The 24964-nt window shown below is 39.1% G+C and overlaps 1 long non-coding RNA gene across 2 annotated transcripts in view; it reads right to left on the reverse strand.

Moving 5' to 3' along the window:
• The window catches only part of LOC128838737 (uncharacterized), a 145901-nt gene extending 123746 nt beyond the window's left edge, over positions 1–22155 (reverse strand). The window contains exons 1-4 of one of the 2 annotated variants that reach the window (XR_008445254.1): positions 22116–22155; positions 19067–19219; positions 10762–10896; positions 10117–10254 (exon numbers count right to left, since the gene is read on the reverse strand). This is a non-coding gene — a long non-coding RNA (uncharacterized LOC128838737). The remainder of the gene's footprint in view (positions 1–10116; positions 10255–10761; positions 10897–19066; positions 19220–22115) is intronic. The other variant, XR_008445253.1, reaches the window with a different exon arrangement.
• Positions 22156–24964: the final 2809 nt, after the last annotated feature.

Here is a 24964-nt window from a genome sequence, read left to right on the forward strand (position 1 = left end):
TTCTCCTGCAACAGAGGAACCTACTAGTTTCTCATTATACTAGTGGTGGTACCAGACCTACTTTCCCACAAATCTCCAACAAATTTCCAAGATTCCACCATACACAAAAAATTTTCTTAGGAACATTTAAGTTTTTAAAAAAAATAAAAAGAAAACTCCACAGCAATTATTTCCAAGAAGTGTCCCAGCCACCCTTTTCCAGAGATGATTTGTATATTTGTTTATAAAGCCATTTATTCCAAGCACCAGCATCTATTGGAAAGCTTTTCATACTATTACCAACATTAAAACCACTTGGATTTTCATTTTAGCGCTAATCATGAAGCTCACATTCTTCCCCAGGTCAGTATTATGTGTACTACTCTTTGCCACTGCTAGACACAAAATACAAAGAAAACATTCTCCATTATAATCTGCCTAAAGTAATAAAAATCCGGAAGCATTTACATTCAAATGTTACTATATTGCTTAGTATATGTAGTTTAGGATCAGGGTCTTTTAGGAAGGGCATAGGAAAAATAAATTTCTAAGACATTAAAAATCTGTAGCTATGGAACTAAATAATTCTTTGGCTTTTTTAAAAGAAAATAATTGGTGGGTTAGGTTATTGCAATGCAACGAATTAATGTGCTAGCTTTACATAGATACGCTTAGACTAGGAGTTCAAAATTTGTTTTACTTCTATAGGTTACATCTGCAATAAGTTTAAGGAGAGGAGCAAATTCCACTACACTAGCTGGAACTCTTGAAGTCAGTGGGTTTGCAATAGTGCAAATGAAAAGAGAATTAGGCCCTAAATATCAACCTTGGATTAAATCCCAACCCCATTGAAGTCAATGGGAGATTTGTGATTAATTTCAGTGGGGCCAGAATTTTTGAATATCCCCACTACCTGTGTTAAGGTTCCCCAAATCAGTATTGGTGCTAGTAATAAAAAAGTGTGTTGAAAATTGCCCCCTCCCCTTTTTTAAATTTATCTTTAAATCATCCATGTTTTCAAAGTTTTCAATATTTTTCCCTTCCTCCTGCCTTTGTTTGCCACTGGGGAAAAAAAGGAAAGACGGGAACAGCAAATACAGAGAAAAGGGAAGAAAGAAGAGGAAAATACTCAAACCCTCAATTTTTCCACAGTTTACATTTTCAATAAAAAAAATTCAAATAAATGAAAAAAAAATTATTCATTTTCAAAACATGTGGAATAAAAATGAGTTAGAAATGTGTGAAGTTTTTCATAAAAAATCTTGACCTGTCTTGATTAGCTGTAGTCAAAAAATAAGCCAGCTTTGTCTGGTTAGAACAAAGAGATCATACAACTTTCACAGTTGTAACCAATATATTGTGTTAACAATTAGCGCAACCTTTTCAGACATCAGGTTTACAAACTGCTTCCTATGAGGAAATCTCAGAAGTTTTGGAATATTAGTTTTGATAAACAAATAACCAGACATTTGGATTTAACAGTGAGAACCTCCATCAGGAACTGATACTGTCCCTTCACAGGCAACTGTTTTCCCCTCAATGATAAAGTCATATCTTGTGAGAATGCAAAAAAGGAGATTCTTATATATCCTGTGGTTTTTCATTAATATAATGTTTAGAGATCTTTGGGGCAAGATCTGCAGTTGGAGTAAATTTGTAAAACTCCATTGATTTCAACTGAGTTACAGAAAACAACTGAGGAGAGTTGGCAGTTTTTCAAAGGGACACTATTAAGGGCCCAAAAGCAAGCTATTCCTCTGGTTAGGAAAGATAGAAAATGTGGCAAAAGACCACCTTGGCTTAACCACGAGATTTTGCATGATCTAAAAAATAAAAAGGAGTCATATAAAAAATGGAAACTAGGACAGATTACAAAGGATGAATATAGGCAAACAACAGAGGAATGCAGGGGCAAGATTAGAAAGGCAAAGGCACAAAATGAGCTCAAACTAGCTACAGGAATAAAGGGAAACAAGAAGACTTTTTATCAATACATTAGAAGCAAGAGGAAGATCAAAGACAGGGTAGGCCCACTGCTCAGTGAAGAGGGAGAAACAGTAACAGGAAACTTGGAAATGGCAGAGATGCTTAATGACTTCTTTGTTTTGGTCTTCACCAAGAAGTCTGAAGGAATGCCTAACATAGTGAATGCTAATGGGAAGGGGGTAGGTTTAGCAGATAAAATAAAAAAAGAACAAGTTAAAAATCACTTAGAAAAGTGAGATGCCTGCAAGTCACCAGGGCCTGATGAAATGCATACTAGAATACTCTAGTATACCCCCTCTACTCTAATAGAGGAGGTATCTGAGCCTCTAGCTATTATCTTTGGAATATCATGGGAGACGGGAGAGATTCCAGAAGACTGGAAAAGGGCAAATATAGTGCCCATCTATAAAAAGGGAAATAAAAACAACCCAGGAAATTACAGACCAGTTAGTTTAACTTCTGTGCCAAGGAAGATAATGGATCAAGTAATTAAGGAAATCATCTGCAAACACTTGGAATGTGGTAAGGTGATAGGGAATAGCCAGCATGGATTTGTAAAGAACAAATCGTGTCAAACCAATCTGATAGCTTTCTTTGATAGGATAATGAGGCTTGTGGATAAGGGAGAAGCTGTGGATGTGGTATACCTAGACTTTAGTAAGGCATTTGATATGGTCTCGCATGATATTCTTATCGATAAATTAAGCAAATACAATTTAGATGGGGCTACTATAAGGTGGGTGCATAACTGGCTGGATAACCAAACTCAGAGAGTTGTTATTAATGGTTCCCAATCCTGCTGGAAAGGCATAACAAGTGGGGTTCCGCAGGGGTCTGTTTTGGGACTGGCTCTGTTAAATATCTTCATTAACGACTTAGATATTGGCATAGAAAGTACGCTTATTAAATTTGTGGATGATACCAAACTGGGAGGGATTGCAACTGCTTTGGAGGACAGGGTCATAATTTAAAATGATCTGGACAAATTGGAGAAATGGTCTGAGTTAAACAGGATGAAGTTTAACAAAGACAAATGCAAAGTGCTCCACTTAGGAAGGAAAAATCAGTTTCACACAAACAGAATGAGAAGAGACTGTCTAGGAAGGAGTACAGCAGAAAGGGATCTAAGGGTTATAGTGGACCACAAGCTAAATACGAGTCAACAGTGTGATGCTGTTGCAAAAAAAGCAAACATGATTCTGGGATGTATTAACTGGTGTGTTATGAGCAAGACACGAGAAGTCATTCTTCCGTTCTACTCTACTCTGGTTAGGCCTCAGCTGGAATATTGTGTCCAATTCTGGGCACTGCATTTCAAGAAAGATGTGGAGAAATTGGAGAGGGTCCAGAGAAGAGCAACAAGAATGATTAAAGGTCTTGAGAACATGACCTATGAAGGAAGGCTGAAAGAATTGGGTTTGTTTAGTTTGGAAAAGAGAAGACTGAGAGGGGACATGATAGCATTTTTCAGGTATCTAAAAGGGTGTCATAAGGAGGAGGGAGAAAACTTGTTCATCTTAGCCTCTAAGGATAGAACAAGAAGCAATGGGCTTAAACTGAAGCAAGGGAGATCTAGGTTGGACATTAGGAAAAAGTTCCTAACTGTCAGGGTGGTTAAACACTGGAATAAATTGCCTAGGGAGGTTGTGGAATCTCCATCTCTGGAGATATTTAATAGTAGGTTAGATAAATGTCTATCAGGGATGGTCTAGACAGTATTTGGTCCTGCCATGCGGGCAGGGGACTGGACTCGATGACCTCTCGAGGTCCCTTCCTGTCCTAGAATCTATGAATTTACAATAGTTGAGGGTCTGGCCCTTTAAATCCAAGAGATACCCTTTTCTTGGTCCTGAGGTAGGTGAGCATAAAAAAGTCATCTTTTCTAACACTCCAACAAAAGAGCCAGATCCTGCACATGGGAAAACACAAGCACTGCTCTCGCCATGAACCCCAAGGGCAAAAGTCACACCAAAAGACCAGGGGTATTTAACCATTATCTATGCATATAGGGTCCTGGAAGGGCTAATTCCTTCTGCAGCTCTGCACTGCCCCAAATACAGGGACATAGATAATTTGTACGATCTGGCCATAAATGCAACAGTAGCAGAGGATTTACGAAGCCCTGGTACCTTATATTGTAGGAGAAACTACTTTTAAGTCCCCAGAAGATGAGACTTACCAGATTGGATCACTGATCAATACTGGAAATTTTCAGTGTGGTAGATTCTTTTAAAATGTACTATGTAAATAAAAAGCTGGAAAATGCAGAGATAGGAGAAGGTTAAGTTGTGCATGGTCATAGATTCCTTTACTGTATTCTGTTACCATGGCATCCACAGTGGAGCCTAAAATAGACAAAGCCATTTAATCTTCTCTTCAGATAATCAACATTTTATTTTGTGTGCAACAATCAGAACATGGAACATTAAACCCTTAGATAAAGTGTACTGTTCAATTCAATAAGAAATGCTCAACTGTTATTCAAATTGTGGCACAGAAAATGTATTTAAATGCATTTTTAAAAAGCATACTGGACTATAATATTTGAGACTTGAGTCTTCTGATTGAAATAAGCCTGTAAGATTTGTTTCAAAAAGAGAATGTTAAACACATTTCAACGTGCTTTGTCATTAGGGACATTATTTACTTATTATATATACCCAAAATATGGTGCTTATCTCCATAATTACTAATAGGAAAATGGTAAGTTTGCAACTCATTTAAAACTTTAGCTTTAGCAAAACAGAGTATGAGGTTAATATATGAGTAATAAAAATATCACTAATATGTCTAATAAAATACTAATACCAATAATAGTATGATCCTAAAACCCATGGGATCTGCTGTTTTCAGCGGGATTCCATGACAGCATAAAGCTTTGTTATAGAAGATCCAGTTGAAGGATCAGGTGTATGTATGGGGGGAGGGATAGCTCAGTGGTTTGAGCATTGGCCTGCTAAACCCAGGGTTGTGAGTTCAATCCTTGAGGGGGCCACTTAGGGATCTGGGGCAAAATCAGTACTTGGTCCTGCTAATGAAGGCAGGGGGCTGGACTCGATGACCTTTCAAGGTCCCTTCCAGTTCTAGGAGATAGGATATCTCCATTATAAATGTGTATATTAATACCTTGGGCGAAATTCTGGCCCTATTTAATTTAGTGACATAATAATCATTGACTTCAATAGGACTGTCACTCTCCTATACTTTCTAAGTTTGTATCCATCTATTTAAAATCTTTCAGAAATAACTGTTTGTGTGAGACTTTGGCCATTTCTAAACTGGAACTGAAAAATAGGCCTCTTCTGTTTTTGGAGCCAACTCAGAATGAAACCATAAGAATGGATTATGGACATGATTCAATTCTGAACCCCTTCCACAAAATCTGAAGGAGTTTAGCTTCAGTGTCCTTCCACACTGATCTAGCTATAACACATATAACAAACATGTAACCACTTTTTAAAGTTTACTTACCAGGTATCATACCAACCTATTAGAAAGCACTTAAAAGTTTGGAATACATACAATTAAAAATGTGTCATATGCAGCAATTTTCATGCATTAATTATTACTTACTAACAAAAGGCCAAATCCTAAAATCCTTTCTCAGTTTTTAATAAGGCCTTCAGGATTTGGTGCACTGTAATTACGGATGTTACCTTAATATAAAATATTACCACCTGATCTTTCAGCAAGTGTTCTAGTTGTAATCATTGTATTACATCTCTAATTCTTGCCAATATAATCCTTTCCGCAGGTAAAGAAAGGTAAAGAATATACTGAGGACTCTTGTGGAAGGCAGCAAGTATGCAATTGCTTAGTCGACAAGCAAGCAAGCTACAGTGTATGTATCCTGTTCAAAGATAATTATGTGTACAACCACTTTAATGCACATTAAGTCAAACCAGTACAAGCTGAAGAAACTCCCACTCAATGACAAAATATTAAGTGCTACAACATAGCATAAATTCCTATAACATTTTCATTTTTAGAAAAGTAATAAAAGCTAATTACAGAGTTTAATTTGTATTTTCCATTTTGCTGCAGCCGTAGAGCCAGACTTATTGTGTGTGGATGCAGCATCAGAACATTTTGGTATCTATTGGTATCGTTTTTATCATGCTCAAATTGGTCATAGAACAGTCTTCATTAAGAGCACTTATCTGGGCAGAGTGGGAATTTCTCAAGAGCTCAACGTTTAACTAGATCTGCTTCCGGTTATGTCAATAGTAAAAAAAATCCCATTTACTTCAATAGGAGTAACATTAGGCCACTGTTGAGCAGTTTTGCAAATACCATCCTAGTGTATCTAATAAACAAAAATTAGAGAACAAATGCTTGCATTTCATTTGTGGTCCCTAGCAGAGAATTTTTACTCAAGTGCTTTATAAACATGAAGGGATTTAGCCTTAACTCCCTCTGAGGCACTACATGTATTATTCCCAATTTACAGATGATGAAAGTAAATCAAGGAGAAGATGGTTTTCCCAAAGTTATACAGGCAATCTGGTGAAGAGCCGGGAAGAGAAGATGAGTCTCCAAATTCACAGTCTTATGGGTAGCTTTCTGAGCATAAAGAATAATAATAATCTTACCAATCGCTGAAGACTTGTTCAACCTAATGAATCAAAACTGTAATTTAGCTAACTGCGTAGGACAGATAATTCTTCCAACCATGTTGGTACCAGCCTGGTCATAGAAAAACCAATACAAAGTACCCATCCGGATCCTGCTGAGCTCATGATCTCAGGTCTCCAGTCACCAGACTATATTCATCTCAGATCCCAAAGCCTGGCATCTTGTAACATAAGTGTATTTAGAACTCTTTCCAGTCCTTATGCCAAAAAGACTGAGCCCTCCAGAGTAATCCAGTTAGTCAAAGGAGTAGAGTGGAAGAGGACTTCATTTGGCCCTGCTATCCCTTTTAAACTCACCAGAATTATCTTCTTGACTAGCCCTTGTCTTCTAGAGACCAAGTGCCCCAGCCAACAGCCAGTCCAGATCCGAAAAGGTGTTATGTCATTGGTTATTGATGACAATAAAATTGAATCTATGTGGCCCCACCAAGTGTGCCCCAGCTTCAGGTTGAAGCAAAACACTGAACAAAAAGTAAAAATTGCACTATTTTAATTAGCTTTTGTTATTTTTTAAGAAATGGAAACAATTAAAGACACTGTGGGAACTAAGGTGTGGAGCCATTTGTCAGCATCATTTTGGCATTGAGAGAGAGTTTTTTCAACTTACATTGTTTTGACTTACTATATACATGGCTCAGGACAAAGGAAAATAAAGAAGTGGCCTAGAGATGCCAATTAAATGTTGCCATATGAGATAAATTAAAGAACTAGAATAAAACAGATTTAAGGAAGACCAGACCCAAAGTGGAAGAACAGAGCTTAATGGACTAAAAATGCCAGAAAAGAGGCTTGATGTAATCTGGAGAGCTGACAAAAAATAAGGCTGAATATGGAAGTTGGAGGAACAGATGCTGAATGAAAAGGTAAAATGTTGGAATATTTAACATGTATTTATACTTATAAAATGTGTGATTAGTAAACACATAATAGCAAAAATCCATTAAAAAACCCATAGCTTATGTAGCCATTAAATCATTATTGGATTGTTGTAGTCCCTCAGCCTTTACCTTGTAATCCGACAATATATCTGAGGTATGTATTAATGGTCCACTAAAGCATGCCCTCATGTGTCTTCTTGATTAAGTTATTTATAAGTTGACAGTTGAAAAAACATTAGATAAAGCAATAACCATGACTATTAGAGATGATTAGCTACAGGAAAATTAAAATGTTTGTTTTGATCAATTTTTCAATAGGATTAGAAAAATAAGATCTTTACTGAGCTTTCAAATTCCAGTTGCCATAGCAACTAGATTTATTTTTAGTTGCCATAACAACAGCTCGGTTTTCAATAATACTGTTACTTCTCCCTCCTCCACCCTAGAATTCAATACATTCCTGTGGCCAAGGAAGAACTAAGTATTTTGCACGTAAAGAGGAAATAGTGAATCTATATCTTGTGTCAGTTTCACATAATGGCAGACTGTAGATTTGGCTTTGTTATGTGAGGAGACTGGAAACCAAGAGAAAAATATGTACGAGACTTACAATCTTCATCCATTTATCTTCTTTTTTTCTAATTGAACGAGTCTTACATTCCATCATCAACATCATCATCAGAACCTTATAGCCTTCTGATCTTGTCAGGATTTCTCTAATACCTGGATTGCTATGGTTTGATTCATCTGGAGCATTCCACAAACCTTTCCCCTCCCCTTCCCCCCCTCCCTACACCAGTTTTGTCCTTCTGGCTAATGTGGCCTTTAATCCCATGTAAACATGAGCTACAAATTGGCCTCTTCTTAGGGTTACAATTTGTTGACTCTCAAGCAAAATACATACACCAACATATCCCCACACTATGTTTATTTTCTGGACATTTCAGGACAGGAATATAATTTCACTACAGCATCAAATGGTAATAAAAGCTTCACCCTGTAATTGTGTCTCCCTGAGTACACTGTCTGCATCCCATTCTTTCAAGTTACTAATTGGAAGCCAGCATCAGGAACCAAAATAAATCTCAAATTAAAACTTGATGAATAAAAAAAGAAAAAAAATCAGAGAATAATGCTAGGTATTGATTAACCCAAATTTAATGGTATGAGATATGATGGTGCTTTTACTTCCTTAGCTGCTATTTCTCTCTTTATAACTGGAAAACATTCCATTAAAAAAAAATCTGAAACATGGCATGCTGCCAAAGTTGAATGCAGAGAACGCAAATGACAGGACTGAATAGTACCGGGGCAGGCACTCACTTCGTCCATTTCAATGGGGAATTAAGAAAATTGTCTATAGTAGACATAACAAGAACTAAAAGTGTTGTGTGGTTGTACTATATATCAGAACCTGTCTAGCTCCCACCAGAATAATTTCCTATCCTGTTGCACAGAAGTGTAGGCAATTTTCTTGTGGCTTTGAGCCAGGGAGTGGGAATAGGCAGTGTTTGTGACTCAAGTCCTGTGCATATTGCAAAGGAAGATCAGTGCCAGTGCATTTTTCATTTTCCGTGTTCTATCTGCACCTATTCAAAATGAAATTTTTCAAGGACAAGTTTGCACTGATAGCTTGTGATTCAGTAAAACAAAAAGTATCCATTGGGCCTAGAAATAGATAGTTGTGGGATTTGATATCTTATCTTAGTTTATTTAGGGTAACAGGAGATGTGACAATCAGTTCTTTCGCCAAAGAATGAGTTAATAAATATATTGGTCACCTTACCTCCATCCTTTATGTCCAGTCTAATATTTTTTGAGCTGTGTAGGATAATACTAGTCCAGGGTTAGTCAATAAGCAGATTGCAGGACAAATCCAGACCACCAGACGCTTTTGAAGGGACTCGGAAATCTTTACTTATTATCATTATTGTTTTTTTATTATTATTTTCTCTGAAGTTTGGACCTTGATTATACCTTGACCAAGAAATTTGGACTTTGACAAAAAATAAATAACCCTGTCCTAGGCAAACGTGCATAATGCTTTATCACTCTTTTCATGGACACTATATCTCTATACAGAAGATTGTACTATATTTCTCATCCTTACAGCTGAAACACAAAGCCTTTTGGAAATAAACATCGGGAGGGAATTAGAAGGCTAATTGTACCCCAAATAAAAATAATGTAAATAATTTAAATAAGTGTAATTGAGATTTATGTGGAAAATGAATACTCTATAAAACATTTGTTTACTGGTTACAGTTACTATGACCTGAAGAAGAGCTCTGGGTAGCTTGAATGCTTATTTCTCTCACCAACAGAAGTTGGCCCAATAAAAAAAAATATATTACCTCACCTCGTCTCTCTAATGAGGTAAGAGGATATTCAAAAGAGAATAAACTGTATGAAAGAGAGGCCTACAAGTGCTGGAAAAAAATTCTGTGATCCCGAGCTCTTTCCCAAACTCACATTTATCAGCACAGTATGAAGTCAAATAGGTTGTTTTCTCTTGTATGTTCTGACATTTGCATCCATTGAATTTTGGTTACGATTTTATTTTTTCCCTCAGTTGTCATGGAAACATGCACACAGCAAATTATAACAGATAAAGCACTGCTGACAAAAAATAAACTGACCCTATTCAGACTATGCTGTCTAACACCTGCAGTGGCCATCTTTCACTGTTTCCAATAGATCTGAAGCAGGCTGACCTCAGGGAAGAGCATGGCCCTTTGGTCACCTCATGTGGGCCACAGATGGGCCGGAATATGAGACTATGGAGACAAAAAAAATTGCAGTGAGGGCAAGGAAATCCTAGATGCAGCAGAGAGATAAAATATGGACAAAGGAACATTGGGTGAGGCAGGGAAACTGAATGTGGGGAGAATGTGAAAAAGAATGTGATGAGACAGAGAGACTGGAGGGCAAAGAGGGTGACTATGGGGACAGAGGAATATTGTGGGCCAGGCAGAGAGATTGTGTAGTGCAGGAAAATAATTCTTATTTACACGGGAAGATTTTAACCTTATTTTGTGGGCATAGTTTGTCCTTTTCTATGCTTTCAGAGAAGTTGCAGTGTGCATCAGTTTGGCTGCACCCATTCTCAGCAACTGGCAGTTTGACAGTACAGAGAAGACTTGAGAAAAAGGAAGGGAAAATGTGCAGGGCTGGAAAGGAGAGAAGTAGACAGGAGACTCAGGGGTACGAGCTAGGTGAATGGAAAAAGTGGCAGGAGAGGGATGGGGAATGGGAGGAGAGGGATGGAATACTAGCTTCCTTACCTCAGAAGTTGAGAGAGGACATGGAGGGAGTCCCACTCCAAGCAGCTAGGGAGGAGACTTGTATTTGTGTATGCACTGAAGAGTGAATTTTGTATCATTAACAGTCACATGCAGATTGGGGGTGGGTGCTTCTCCCTAAACATTAAAGTCAGGCATTAGACCAAAATTAACTACTTGTTATGTTTTAAAAACTCATGATGATTAAGCCAAATCTCACCATTTTTAAACTCAAAGTTGGCAATACTGAGTATGTAATCATGTAATTAAAAACTATCTACACAAGGTTGAATTGGCAACCTTATTTTTCTTTTCTGATTTCTGAGTGCCCCATTTTACAGTCTGAACATTCCCTTTACACAGATCTTGTTATTAAATTAATACAATTTTTATTAATTTTAGATGGTCTGAGAAAATTTACATTTTTCTCTGTAATCAGCAGTCCCCAATGTATATGTATCAAAATGTGAGATTGTAGCTCAAAAGAGCACTTGAACAGTTGAAATCAGAGAAGAATGGGTATTCTATCTTAGGTCACCAGTCTAAATTGAATATGGAAATATTTGTCAATATACTCAGTGGCTATAATGAATGAATGTACCAAATGTCAAGATTCTAGCTCAGTAGGCATAATTAATTTCCATGTTACTATCAGATTATTATAAGCCTTTGTATTGCACCAGAATAGATAGATGGATTCTATTGGATTAGATATAATTAAAAATGAAAACTATGGCCTCAATCCACAAAGGGATTTAGGCAAAGCAAAGCTCAGCATTGTGGTGCCTAACTTTTAGGTGCTTTGTCACCCAGTAGAATTTGGAGCCCTGAATTAGGCATGTAGGCTCTCTCTGCAATGCATGGGGAGAGAAAGGCACTTCAGAATGGGTTCCATAAAAGTCAGCATGCTTAGCAGCAGCTGCCTGAGTTAGCCCATAAGAAATGCTGAGGTATGGTCTAAGCCCTGGGTCAATGGACGTGCCTATCTCCACTTAGGATTCAAAGCCATGAATTTTGTCTTGTAGTCAGGCACCTAAGCAGTTTCCTTCAAGAAAGGTGGCAGTACTCACTTAAACACCCATGTTTAAAAAAAACCTGTAAACTGAAAGTTTGCTGCCTAAGTAAGGCTCTCTACACAAAGTTCTCACCAGGAGAGAATTTTCATGTGATGAAAATAGTGGATAATGACAGAAATTCTAAGAATCATAATTATAGCAGCACTAACCATTGCCATTTTAATTATCTGAATTTAATCTAGAAGATAAAGGGAATTTGAATGCTGAACTGAATAACTGCAACAGTGATGTAAACAATTTTAACTTTAAACCCAGCACGTAAACTTTTCATTGGGAATACTGGATTGTGCTTCCCTCCCCTCCCCCAAAAAAAAATCTGTTAAAAGCATCACAAGCTGGCAATGCACATCACTTATCACAAGTGTGCTTTTTCTGATTTGAAAACTATATAAAAGTTTGTAAGACTGGCTTTAAGTTTAAATTTCTATAAGTATTAGCGCTCATGAAAGTAAGAGACTAGTAAATAAGTAAATAATCACAAAATCATAGTGAGTCATTACTAAGACAGGTGTAGGTCCCAGATCATCTGATTCCCAGCTCTGTGCCCAATCCAGTAGACCATGCTGCCTCTTATGGAGTGGAGGCAAACTATACAAGTGTTCCTATACAGCTCTGAAAATGCCTTTCACTCCTGACCAGAAGCACTGTATGTAGGGTTTTGAGCTGTGGACAAATGTCCATCAAGCTCTTCTCTATTTATAATTTCAGATTTTAAACCTCCCCTTCCCATAAGAACACCACATACTATATCACATGATGTGTGGATGAGGGAAGTGTCCACAAACTAAATATTGATCTGAATTTGGTGGCTAAGTCTTCACCTGAACTAAAATCCAGACACAAATATCCCCAAACTGCATGGAGTTTCAAAGGCAGACCAATCGCTTCTATCTAGCTGAAGTCTCTCTGTACAATGAATGCCATGCTAGGTGTAGGTACAGAGACAAACCAACCATGTGGACTGCTTCTGAAGTTATTGTACCGTAAAGATCCTCCAGGAGCATAGAGTAGGCCTGGCCTATACACCACCCTGAAAATGCCCTTCTCATGTGCTGAATGAGTTCTTCTTGTTGGCTCAAAAGTAAGGATGGGGCTATGGGCCTCCTGTGAATTCTAGCATTGGCCATAGTACTAGACCTGAGCAGCCTTTATGCTTGGAGAAACAAAAGGATTGCTATTATAGTCGCCCTAAGTCACATTTTGAGGCATGTTAGTGGGATAGATATCAGCATTTCTACAGTCCATGCTGTCACTGGCATGTAGACAAATGGAGGATTTAATGCTCCAGAACTGTCAGCATGAGGGACTAAATTCACTTTCAAATATTAATATTCTTAGCAATTCCTGTCTGTGTCAAGTAATCACTCGTAATAACACTTTTTGAAATGAAGGACAGATTCGTCTCAGGAAATGAGTGCAGAATTAGACATTTCAGATAATGATATAAATATAATGGAGCAAAAATGGTGAGGCAGAAGGTTCTCTGACAAAAGCTGTCTAGAGAATTAATCAGAATCAGTTACAGACGTGTTAGTCAGGAAAGTTCCTCTTCTGAAAAGGCTCCAGAAAGAGAGCCATTTTTCTGAGCCAGTTTTCTAGTGTACAGTAGGTTTAGAGCCCAGTTGTTTGTGATTAATGAATATGCCAATACAGTTGATAATAAAGTCTGGTGTTTTCATTTTTAGCTTATTTTTATGACCCAAGAATCTTTCTGTTTTAGCTGAGGCTACTCCATTCCTTAGCAACAGAGAAAATTCTTTTACCACATGTGTGAATAAAGATTAGGAACACATTAAGCTTTCAATTGATGGAATAAATACACTAGGTCTTGAGAGCATAATAACCACCAAGCCAGTGCTGCACCTGAACTTTAATCAAGTCTGCTGTTTTCCATGCCCTTCAGCAGAAGGGCTTTGAAATTCTACTTACACAGTAAAATTACAAGCAGTTTTTTAAATTTAAAACATACTATATGTACCTATATGTACCTTATCCTCAGACACTTAGTATTCCCTAGAAATTTCAAGGTAGGTTGTGTGCATTTTCACACATCAACAATTTTATATAAACCATATTGCCAACTCACCTAATTTTACCACATTTCAGTTGGTGTTTTGATTAAACCCCCTGCTGCTGAAATCCTGAGATAACATGAGAATCTCAGCTTTCATTAAAAAAAAAAAATCAACATTATGTTTCTAGTACTCATGGTTGCAAAGAAAAGGTTAAAAACCATCTACCTTACAGACTCAAACCACAAGACAAATAAAGACCCCATTTTTAAAAATAACATTTTTAAGCCAATCTCATGATTTTGTGGGGACTTAATAGACTTTTTTTGATTGCTCATAGCTGGCAATACTGAAGATTTGTAGTGGAGTGAGGCCCACCTGAAACTCCAACTCCATTCCCTCCTCCAGCCGCCTAAAAGATTTTTTTTCCTGTGGTATTAATGATCTGTAGGATGGCTTGGACTGCACCCTCATCAAGTTTGCAGATGACACTAAACTGGGAGGAGTGGTAGATATGCTGGAGGATAAGGATAGGATATAGAGGTACCTAGACAAATTAGAGGACTGGGCCAAAATAAATCTGATGAGGTTCAACAAGGACAAGTGCAAAGTCCTGCACTTAGGATGGAAGAATCCCATGCACTGCTACTGACTAGGGACCGAAAAGCTAGGCAGCAGTTCTGCAGAAAAGGGCCTGGGGTTACAGTGGACAAGAAGCTGAATATGAGTCAACAGTGTGCTCTTGTTGCCAAGAATGCTAACGGCATTTTGGGCTGTATAAGTAGGGGCACTGCCAGCAGATCGAGGGACGTGATCATTCCCCTCTACTCGACATTGGTGAGGCCTCATCTGGAGTACTGTGTCCAGTTTCAGGCTCCACACAACAAGAAGGATGTGGAAAAATTGGAAAGAGTCCAGCGGAGGGTAACAAAAATGATTAGGGGTTTGGAGCACATGACTTATGAGGAGAGGCTGAAGGAACTGAGATTGTTTAGTCTGCAGAAGAGAAGAATGAGGGGGGATTTGATAGCTGCTTTCAACTACCTGAGAGGGGGTTCCAAAGAGGATGGGTCTAGACTGTTCTCGGTGGTAGCAGATGACAGAACAAGGAGTAATGGTCTCAAGTTGCAGTGGGGGAGGTTTAGGTTGGATATGAGGAAAAACTTTTTCACTAGGGTGGTGAAGCACTGGAATGGGTTACCTAGGGAGGTGGTGGAATCTCCTTCCTTAGAGGTTTTTAAGGTCAGGCTTGACAAAGCCCTGGCTGGGATGATTTAATTGGGGATTGGTCCTGCTTTGAGCAGAGGGTTGGAACAGATGACCTCTTGAGGTCCCTTCCAACCCTGATATTCTATGATTCTATGAGGGATTGAGGAGAATTCAAACTAGGATTGAGATCTGAATTTTGAAACTAGCACAGTTCTAGATCTGAATGGCCCTCACATTTCATGGGAGAGGGGATTAATGTCTCGATCTGGGTACAAATTATGTGTCTTGACTCTCTATTTAAATTAAACACAGGAGATGATCTATCTTATTAATACATTAAAACTGTGATGTCATAATTAAAATTATCTGGTCTCATAGCTACTTTTTACCCACTGGACAACTGGAAAGGAAATGATCAAATACAATTTGTCATCATCTTAATATTTATCTTTTCAATATAATATCTGCTAAACATTTAATACTCAATGTGAACTATTTCTTTCTATTAAAATGAAGCAAGGAAGGCCGCTCTTTTGAAAGACTGATAAAGCCCTTTTAAGAGGCTTTACAGCCTTTCTTTTCAGCTGCTAAATTAAAAAAATAAGTAAATTACTCATTGGCCAAAGTACAAATTACAGCAAATTCATTTGAAGAGGAAATGAAAGCCAGGATTTTGTAGGAACAAAGTCACCTTTATAGAAAGGGCTATAAAATGTTATGAATTGCAAATCATTCAGGTTTTACATGTAATGTCACCCTCAAACTGTCATTAATGCAAAATATGTGACCACTGTATGCATCTCAGATGCTGGATCTTGTAAACAAACTAAACCATTTGGATTAACCGTATCAGGAATACAAAAGAAAATAGACAAAGCAGGAAAATAATACTTAAAAAGTTAAAAACACACAAACTATTTAAGACATATTACACCATTTTTTAAAATATAAGATTAATTATCTTGCATTCTAGAATAAATTAGAATACAAGTTTCCTCTAAGCTTCTAAAATCATTCAAATCATGAGTCAAGTTACTCTGAAAAACTTCTGGGACAGATAAGGACCAAAATTGTATAAACATATGGCAGAAAGGGTAACTAATATCCTCCTAGATGTTTATAATGCCTCATTCCAAGAAAGATATATTCCAGAGACATTAACAGTTTGCTTTTGGAAGGCTGATTTTTAGAAAGGCTAAGATCTGGATGAGCATGATTCACATCAATTCATTTTCCTTGTGAAATTCTGGCACTTCAAAGCCAGACTGATATCTGGCGCAGAATTATTCCAGTGCTCAACTGAGAACTTATTGGCAGTCCACCATAATGAAACATACCGGCACTGAGCTGAAGCTCTGAGGAGTACACCTCTGTCCTTCTCTGCTAAATGAAGAGGCTATATTTCAGTTGCTCTCCCTCCCTGTTGCCCAGAAGCAGCGCTTCCTGTGAGCAGACAGAAGATGTGTATGTCTACTTGGCTGAGTAATGGACTTTACAAACCCCATACTAAGCAAAGACAGAAGGGAAGAATCTTTTCTACTTACAGGCAAGCAGCTCCCTCACAACCCCACACAGCTGCCAGACCTGCCTATCATGGAGATAGACATCCACAACTGTGACCAGCAGAGAAAACAAGATCTGCTATAAAAGGGAGAGAAAGGTGTAAGATAGCCTCACAGCAGGCTGCTTCTGAGAAAGCAGCTAGGAGGTAGAAGGAGACTGTGACTCCTGGAATTGAAGGGCTGATAGACTCAAGTTAAGGTGAGGGTCCATGAGCTAACTGAAAACAAACAGAGGAGGGCTAGTTAGGAGAAGCTGGGAGACCACATCAAGAGGCAATGACAATCTGCTTGAGTTAAGACACTAGAAATAAAGGGCTTGAGTTTGCTCTCAGTTATACCTGTGTAAATCAGGAGCAACTCCACTTGTCAACCAATTATATCCTGGTATAAAATCAGTATATGTGAGATCAGTGCCAGGAGCAAAGACTGTTACAGCTGCAGAAGTTTTTTGCCCTGCTGCTGTTCTTGGTCTGCCCCACTTGTAACTTCAGAGGCTTCCCCTCCACCTAGTTAAAGTGAAGAACTTTTTAAACACTCAGGACTGCTGTATGGTCTCAAGTGAGTCCCTCGTTGGTCTAGTTAGTATATGTGCATGCAAGATGATTCTACCAGCATTAGATTTTTTGCAAATGAATCACCCAGGCAATGGGAATCCAGGGGAGTTAGGTACCTAGGTGCCTACTGGGATTTTCAAAAGACTTAACTGTAACTTTAGGCACCTAAATATCTTTTTATAGTTGGCCCTAAGTCCAGCTCTCTGTTCTGAAGGTGACCACAATAATGCAGTGGTTAGTTTGTATTCAGTGTCACAGACCTAGGACTTTGAATATACAATTGGGTGAACAATGTTACTAGTCTGCACTTGCATCAACTAGAGTTAATCAATAATTTCTTCAATAGACACACTACAAGACAGTCATGAGAGCCATCTAGCACTCCCACCCTCCATCCTGGTCACTATCATTGCTTTCATTTCGTTGAGTAGAGGTGGGGCCCTGTTTGGGATTGTGGGTGGAGATCATTCTCCCATCCTGAACACACCCAAAGAAGACACTCACTGGATTGCCATTAGGGTTTAATGGGCAGGGCCAAGAGTCCAGAGAGGAGCTGCCACTCTCTGCAGCACACTCCCTGTTCATGGCAGAACGTATTTCAGCTGCTGGCCATCCCTAAATTAATACTAGAAGGGGGATTTTCTACAGCTAAGAAAGAGCTGCCAGTGAAGTCGACAAATGAGCTATCAGAGGTTTGAAGAGTAAAGTGTCTTCTTTGCTGATTCCTAGGAGCTGCAGGGTTGGGAAAATTTCCTCATCTCTCTGCTGTAGCCCTTTGGAGGGGTCTAGTTGAAGAAAAATCTACAAGGTTGCTCTTTCAGTGTTTCCTGGTCTCTGCTATCCTTTGTATATGCATTTCTGCGGAGCGGAACAGTTTAGTTCATGATTTCTTGCATTTCCTTTTGCAGCACTAGCTACCATGCTGAGGGAATATGTTCTCAGGGATAACCATATAAGGAAGGGAACAAAAATGAGCCAGTTATGGTGGTAATATACTGTTCTATGTATCATATCCAGCTGGTTCTAGGCATTATTGTTTATAGAGCAGCCTCTAGAATGGCATCTGGCTTAAAATGTCATGTTGAGAGAGGAGCTGTGTCCCAATGTTGTCCTTGGCCATTTCTTCTTATATGGATATGAACAAGATTTATCACTTTACAACTGAGTCCTCCTACCATGTCTAAGTAGTGTACCTCACAGTAAACACCACAAGATTCTTCCTACTATTACAGTAGCGAGCCAGGCACAACATCATAATTCATGTACAAGAACTGATACATGCTACAGATATTTCATCTAGTGTCTCATAAATCTTAATATTACATATATTAACATCTAATAGCCCCTGCATTTTCAGTGAGATGCAGGATAATTTACTCACACACTTACCTTTAAATCTATAGGTATTTAGATGGGTAAATCATCCCCATATAATCTTATGCTGTGTTCAAAGTTTTGAGGAAAGCTATCTAGAAATTCTCCAGTGGAATTTAATGAAGTATGGTCACTATTTATTTGATCGTTCATCCTAATAGTAGAGCATATGAGTTCAGAATTTTATCTTTTGGAATACAAGGTCTGATCATTCATCCTTGAATTTTAAATGTAACTGTGTATACTAGCGTGTGCGCTCTAGGCAACAAAGCCATGTTTTACACATTTATAGGCTTATCACCTATTTGCTTTTTTATGTGTATGGGGGTATGTATGTGTTAGAAAATAGAGACTGTGGCAAATTATCAGACATATAATGACCAAAATGCCACCTTGTATATCTTGTTTGACACCACTGTGTTAAAAAGTAATTTATACTCATGCTGCAATATAGAAATTGAGCAAGTAACTGTGAAACAGTTGACACAAATGTACGTTTTTTGATAAATGAACTTTCTTACCCTTAGTCTCTAATCCAAGAGGGTCTTAACATTGATAGTAGTTTCTCTGCTAAACCGAACACCTTTCTGTGATCCTTTTATATCTTTGATCCACTCCATCAGCTCTCAGGAACACGCTAGTAGGCATGTACCTTAACCACTTTACAATTAATTCTGAAACACAGCAAGAAATAAACAATATGTGACAAGCTGCCATAAGTGGATACACTGAAATGACATAAGTGAATTACCTAGAACTCTTTGCCCCTAACCAGAGGGCAGCAAATGTCACTGAAACACTCAGGTATTGCTGAAATATAATTCTACAACTATTGCTCACAAAAGCTATCACTAATAAAGGCCCAGAATAAAGAAAAATCTTTATCTGGCATCTAGCTAGAGACTTGAAAAAGGTTGTGAAAAATCCAGTCAATTTAGTAATTTAGAGCATATGCTAACCTCTGAAGGTTTTTAATATGCTAAAGCCAGACCTACTTTTATTGAATCTGACACTGAAAAAGAAGAACACCTCTCTCCTTGTAAGATGCCAAAATGATGACACAATCAATAGCAGGGCAAAGGTTGCTTACAGAACACACACCCTTGAAAAGAAAAAAAAATAAAGCTCTTTTTTGGATAAGCTAAAGCATGTTTCCAGACATCTGGTATGGACCTTATTCACTCCCACAGATTTGTTGTCATGCAGAAAAGGAAAAATGGCATTATTTCAAAACAGCAATTTATTAAACAGGGTTTTATATCTTTAATTTTAAAGAATATTGAATAATTGTCACTGAAAATATTTTTAGAGACAGAATTCTAACAGACAGCTACATTTATTATTTTAATCAATTATTTTAACAAATAGGGACTCCTTTTTACTGGCACTGTGAGCGTCCATTATTTAATGCAGCTCATTTTGGAAGACCTTTGTTCTAGGTTCTTTTCAGCTCTGAGTTATTGTTAAGAGCCAAGAGCTCTGGCAGCTGTTGCTAGCTCTGTGTGATTTGTTTAAAACAAGGGGGGAAGTTGCTTAGCAACATCACATCACACTTTTGGTACCTTACTGTATCTCACATTCCAAAATATTCTGCACATCTTCAGAATTTAAAGAGACACAGTCTAATTAAGACTCATATTTTTAAAAGTGATTTTCCCTCCCTATGTTACCAATGGTTAGAAATATGAGGGGAAGGGAAAAATGGAATCTATTATCAAATCTCACTCGAATGTTGCTGATTGCAGATTTAAAAAAAAATAGAACTCCTGCTCTCTGCTGTAGAGCTTCATCGAAGTCCCAATAGTCTGTGGCATCATGCAGTGGATGGGAGCAGTAGATGGGAGCAGGGCAAAAAGCAGTTGCTGATTTCAAAGTGCCATCAGCAAGGGGCTTGAGGGGGGGGAATGAGTAGATAGAAAAAGGGTAATATAGTTTATGCAGGTATGTGACTTATGATCTTGTTTTCTCTGTACTGCTGCAACTTTAAAAGTTTAGGAGGCTGCTGTTTGAATGGGAATTAAATATTTTCATGATGGAAGTCTCCAGAGGGCCATATCAGAATTGGGGCCTCATTTCTGTATGAATACACAGTGGACTTTGGCCCTGTCTGAGGAGTTTACAATCTGCTGCCAACTCATGAGGCTGACTGAGTGTGTTAGAGGGCAGACGTATGCAGAAATTTGCTAGCCCTTGTTTTGCTGTTTTTTCTTAATCTAACGTAAGTAAGACTGGAAGTAGGGGTTTGCTCTCTGTATTTAAACAATTGTAACAGTGGAGGGTGGGAGAGAAAAGGAAAATAAGACTGGAGAGTGACACAGTTAGAATGTAGGCTGGAAAGCACACCATAAGGAACAAGGAAGAGAAGGGCACAGAGGAGAATCAAAAATGGAAAGCAGAGACACAAGTGGGGAGAACTGTAAAGACAAGAGTGAAGAGTAAGGAGGCAGGGAGTAAAGGAAAAAGAGTCATTGGGATCGGAGGGAATCTCCTAGAAGGGAGAGCTATAATAAAGTAAGTGAAAGAGAAAATGATCTGACAGAAAAAGTGGTAATGCCAATAGGAGAATTTTTTAAGATTATAAAGAGAAAAAGGACTATATGTTAATGTATTTATTGCTGCTGAAACACTAAAATATATGGCAAGAATTCACACAATGCCATTCAGTAAATCTATTCTTTTGGGAGGTTTTGTTAAAAGAGTTTCCTTTTCTTCTTCCAGTTATCTTTACAAAGGTGATCACTCCTAATTCACTAATGATTTATTTACATCCAATGGGGAATACAAATGTATACATCAGTAATGCAAAATTTTGTAGATGTACATGCAAATGGGTTATAGCCTATCAGCTTCTGGCAAATTGCTTATTACGGTTACTACTTGAGAAAGTCACTTTAAAAAAAAAATCAACAACAATTACACACTGTAATCAGAAACACATATACATTTCCATATTTGTAAAGTGGGTGCTTGTTAGCTGGGTATTTCACCATATAAAGCAGGGATGTGCACTATTTGGTTGCAGAGGAGTACTAGGTTTGGGGGTCAGACAAGGCTAGGTATCACAGTTGGGTCTCTCAAGATTTCTACCATTCTAATTTAAAATAACAGTGTCATGGAGTGCAGCCCTTATTGCCAGACTAGCACCTTCTCCTGGACACTCTGGGGTCTAATTAAGGCAGACTCCCCCATCTGTGTTCTGCACACCATCACTCCATTTCTGCTTCCTCAGCTTCTATAACTGCAACTCAGCTCTCTGGGTAGGCCACCATCCACGTTTCCCCTTCCAGAGATGCATACCATGATCCTATTGTCCAGACACTTCCCAATTCCAGCAACACAGGCCTGCCCATCACTACCCGTTCCAACCCTGGGACCCTGTAAAAGCAGCCTCCTGTTGTGTCTCTAAGTTCTCTCAATACTGCTATATTTCCCTGGGCTGCTTCCTCACGGCCCCAGCACTTTCTTTGCTCTAATCTCAGGGCCCTCAGCTGCTCAGACACAGCAGCCAGCCAGTCGATCCATCTTGATCCCCCAGCCCCTGCCAGCAGCTGCTCTATCCAAGATACTTACAGTTCTCTCAGCCTTCCACTGATATAGTCCTTACCCCCTGAGCTCCCAGCAGCAACTGACCCTACTCTGCCCTGCAGTTCTCTTTTATCTGAGCCTGCCAGTCCTGGATTGGTTGCTCCCTGCAACTCCTCCCTGATTGGCTAAGCTTCATGCAGCCTCTCTAGGCTGCAGGGCCGGCTCCAGGCACCAGCCCACCAAGCATGTGCTTGGGGCGGCGCCTGGAGGGGGCGGCGCGGCGGGGCACTCTGGCCCGAGAGCGGGGCCGTGACTGGGCTCGCCGCCCTCCCCTTGGCGCTCTGGCTGCCGGGGAGAGCGGAGCTGCAGCGGGCTCACCGCCCTCCCCCCAGCGCTGTGGCCGCCGGGGGCTCTCCACCCTCCCCCCGGCACTCTGGCCACCGGGGGCTCTCCACCCTCCCCCCGGCACTTTGGCCGCCGGGGGGAGTGGAGAGCCCCGGCCGGGCTCTCCACCCTGCTCCCGGCACTCCGGCCGGTTGGGGATTGCGGGCCCGTGGCCGGGCTTGGCGCCCTCCCCTGCCCTGCTGGGGCGGGAGGGGTAAGGCGGGTGGCTTTTTTGCCTAGGGCGGCAAAAAAGCCAGAGCCGGCCCTGCTAGGCTGCTTGGAGGACTCACCTACATTGCTCGTTTTGGGGCAGGGAATGATAGGAAGAGCTCCATCACACATAGGAAGAGCTCTTCTCACAAGACTTCAGCTACCTCAAACCAAAACATTGTTCCATTTTTCAGATCTGACCCAGAACTAAAACTGTAGGGGGATGGAAAATATCCAGTTATTAGGATCCAAACTGTCAAGTTCCAATTTACAAAGAAGATAAAATTTGATGTTCCGTTTCAAGTCAATAAGTAATTTTAGTCTAGACATTACTAATATGCACACATATTTGCACAGTACCTGCTTAAAGAAATACCTTGCATAGGAACAGCCTTGCTAAAATAAACAAAATAAAAAAATACTTACAGCACACCAGACCACAAACATATAACATGAAGATTTTCAAAATAAATACTCGCTATAGAAATAAACTTTTAAAAAGAAAAACCTCCTTGCTCACTGAAAGGCACCATTAAAAAAGCTATAAAAAATTCTGACAATTCTGTATAAGGAAGAAAGAAATCTGTGTAGCTCTCCACTCTACAAATACTGGAGTAAGATTTAGGACAATAGATGACATTCATTAAAGACATCTGGTAATTACTGTACACCCATCCTATATCTCTGGGCTTTCATCCTTCAATTCAACATATGTCGGTCGAGAACTGCTGGGGGGAGCAGTACACCTGTGAATAGTGAATTGCAGGACTGGAGCCTTGATTTCTAACAGTTCTTAAACTGCTTTTGAATAATAAAATTGGAGGGGTACTGAGCAATGGAAAATACTAAGAGTTCTTACTCCAATAATTGTCATTAACATTTGAGCCGGTATTCTGAATCCTCTGGAGAAAACCTAATTTTAAAATAACTTAAAAAAATCAGCGTATTTACCTGCCTCAATGTTTCTGGCTAGATTCTAAGGTCAGTTCTCTCTCTCTCTCTCTCTCTCTCTCTCTCTGTGTAATCTATCAAAAACGCTGTATGAATCATCTCTAGCTGGTTGTCCTGCATCCCAGCATATAAAATAGAAGGCTAGTCAGAAGCCCTTGGGATGTAATATAGATCTTGGCCATCCAAAGTAATGAGCCCCTCTTGTCTTGTGCTAGCCAACATATTGCTGAGGAACACATAACTATTAGGTTTCATTAACCTACATTAAGACCTCTTTAGATAATGTCAATGTGAGGAAAGTTTCAATGTTCAAAAATAACTCCATACTATCACATGGAATGCATGGAGAATAAATTGTGTGGGACTAGGATTCACTCCTAATTCAAGTACTATGTGGTTCAAACCATGGGCCATGTCAGTGGCATTGGAACAATTTGTAGAATGGGGGTGCTGAAAGCCATTGAACAAAACTGTATACCCCGAATATGATGGAAAGCATGTCAAGCACTGTCGCATCCTCAGCACTCCTAGTTCCAGAACCCCTGGGTTATGTCCTACGTTTCGCCAGTAAAACCTGCAGCAGTGCTATTTTTTTCAAAATGCCATGAAATCCACTAGTCTAGGCAATTTTAATTATAGACATAATACTTTTTTAGTGTGTATGTGTGTGGGGGTGATGGGGGAAGAAGATAGTGAGAAACAACCACTCTCACATTATCCAGTGTTTTAGAAAACAGACCAAGAGAAACCAAAAGGTTTTTCTGCTCAGTAGACCATGCTGAGATATGCTAATGTCTAAGGTAGGGAATGTTACCTAGGAAATAAAGTGACAGGAAAGAGAGGGTGTACTAGTAACCCTAACAGGAGGATGACTGCAAGTGAAGCTTGGTATACTTGCTACAGGCTGAAAAGCATTGTCCTGTAACAGTTATGTGGCTCTTTTTTTTTTTTGTTTTCCTTTCCTTAGCTTAAAATAGTAATCTTTTTTCCAAAAGAAAAAATAATACTGGAAGAGACCAAAACAATCTATTCAATCGGTGGTAAAATAAAAGAAAAATGTTTGCTAAGAAATATCTACCAAGCATGGGGGTTTTTTTGTCTTGTTTTTGCCAGTTATCTTCCAGTCAGGACTGTCAAGGCTCTTAAGTGCTGCCATGGTGTTATGGGATTGCTATTCTGAAGATCCTTTTATATTATTCTTACAGCTTCTTATCTTGCACTCACATTGCGCAACACTCATCACTTTGTGTCATGAGCTAGGTCAGTACCTGCTGCAGCATGTTATGGATGAAAATTCTGTTCAAATTCTGTTTAAATTTCAAGTACTTTACTTATGTTAATGAATCATC

This window comes from Malaclemys terrapin, chromosome 5 (genome assembly GCF_027887155.1).
Source record: "Malaclemys terrapin pileata isolate rMalTer1 chromosome 5, rMalTer1.hap1, whole genome shotgun sequence".
In the NCBI taxonomy this organism is placed as follows: Eukaryota; Metazoa; Chordata; order Testudines; family Emydidae; genus Malaclemys; species Malaclemys terrapin.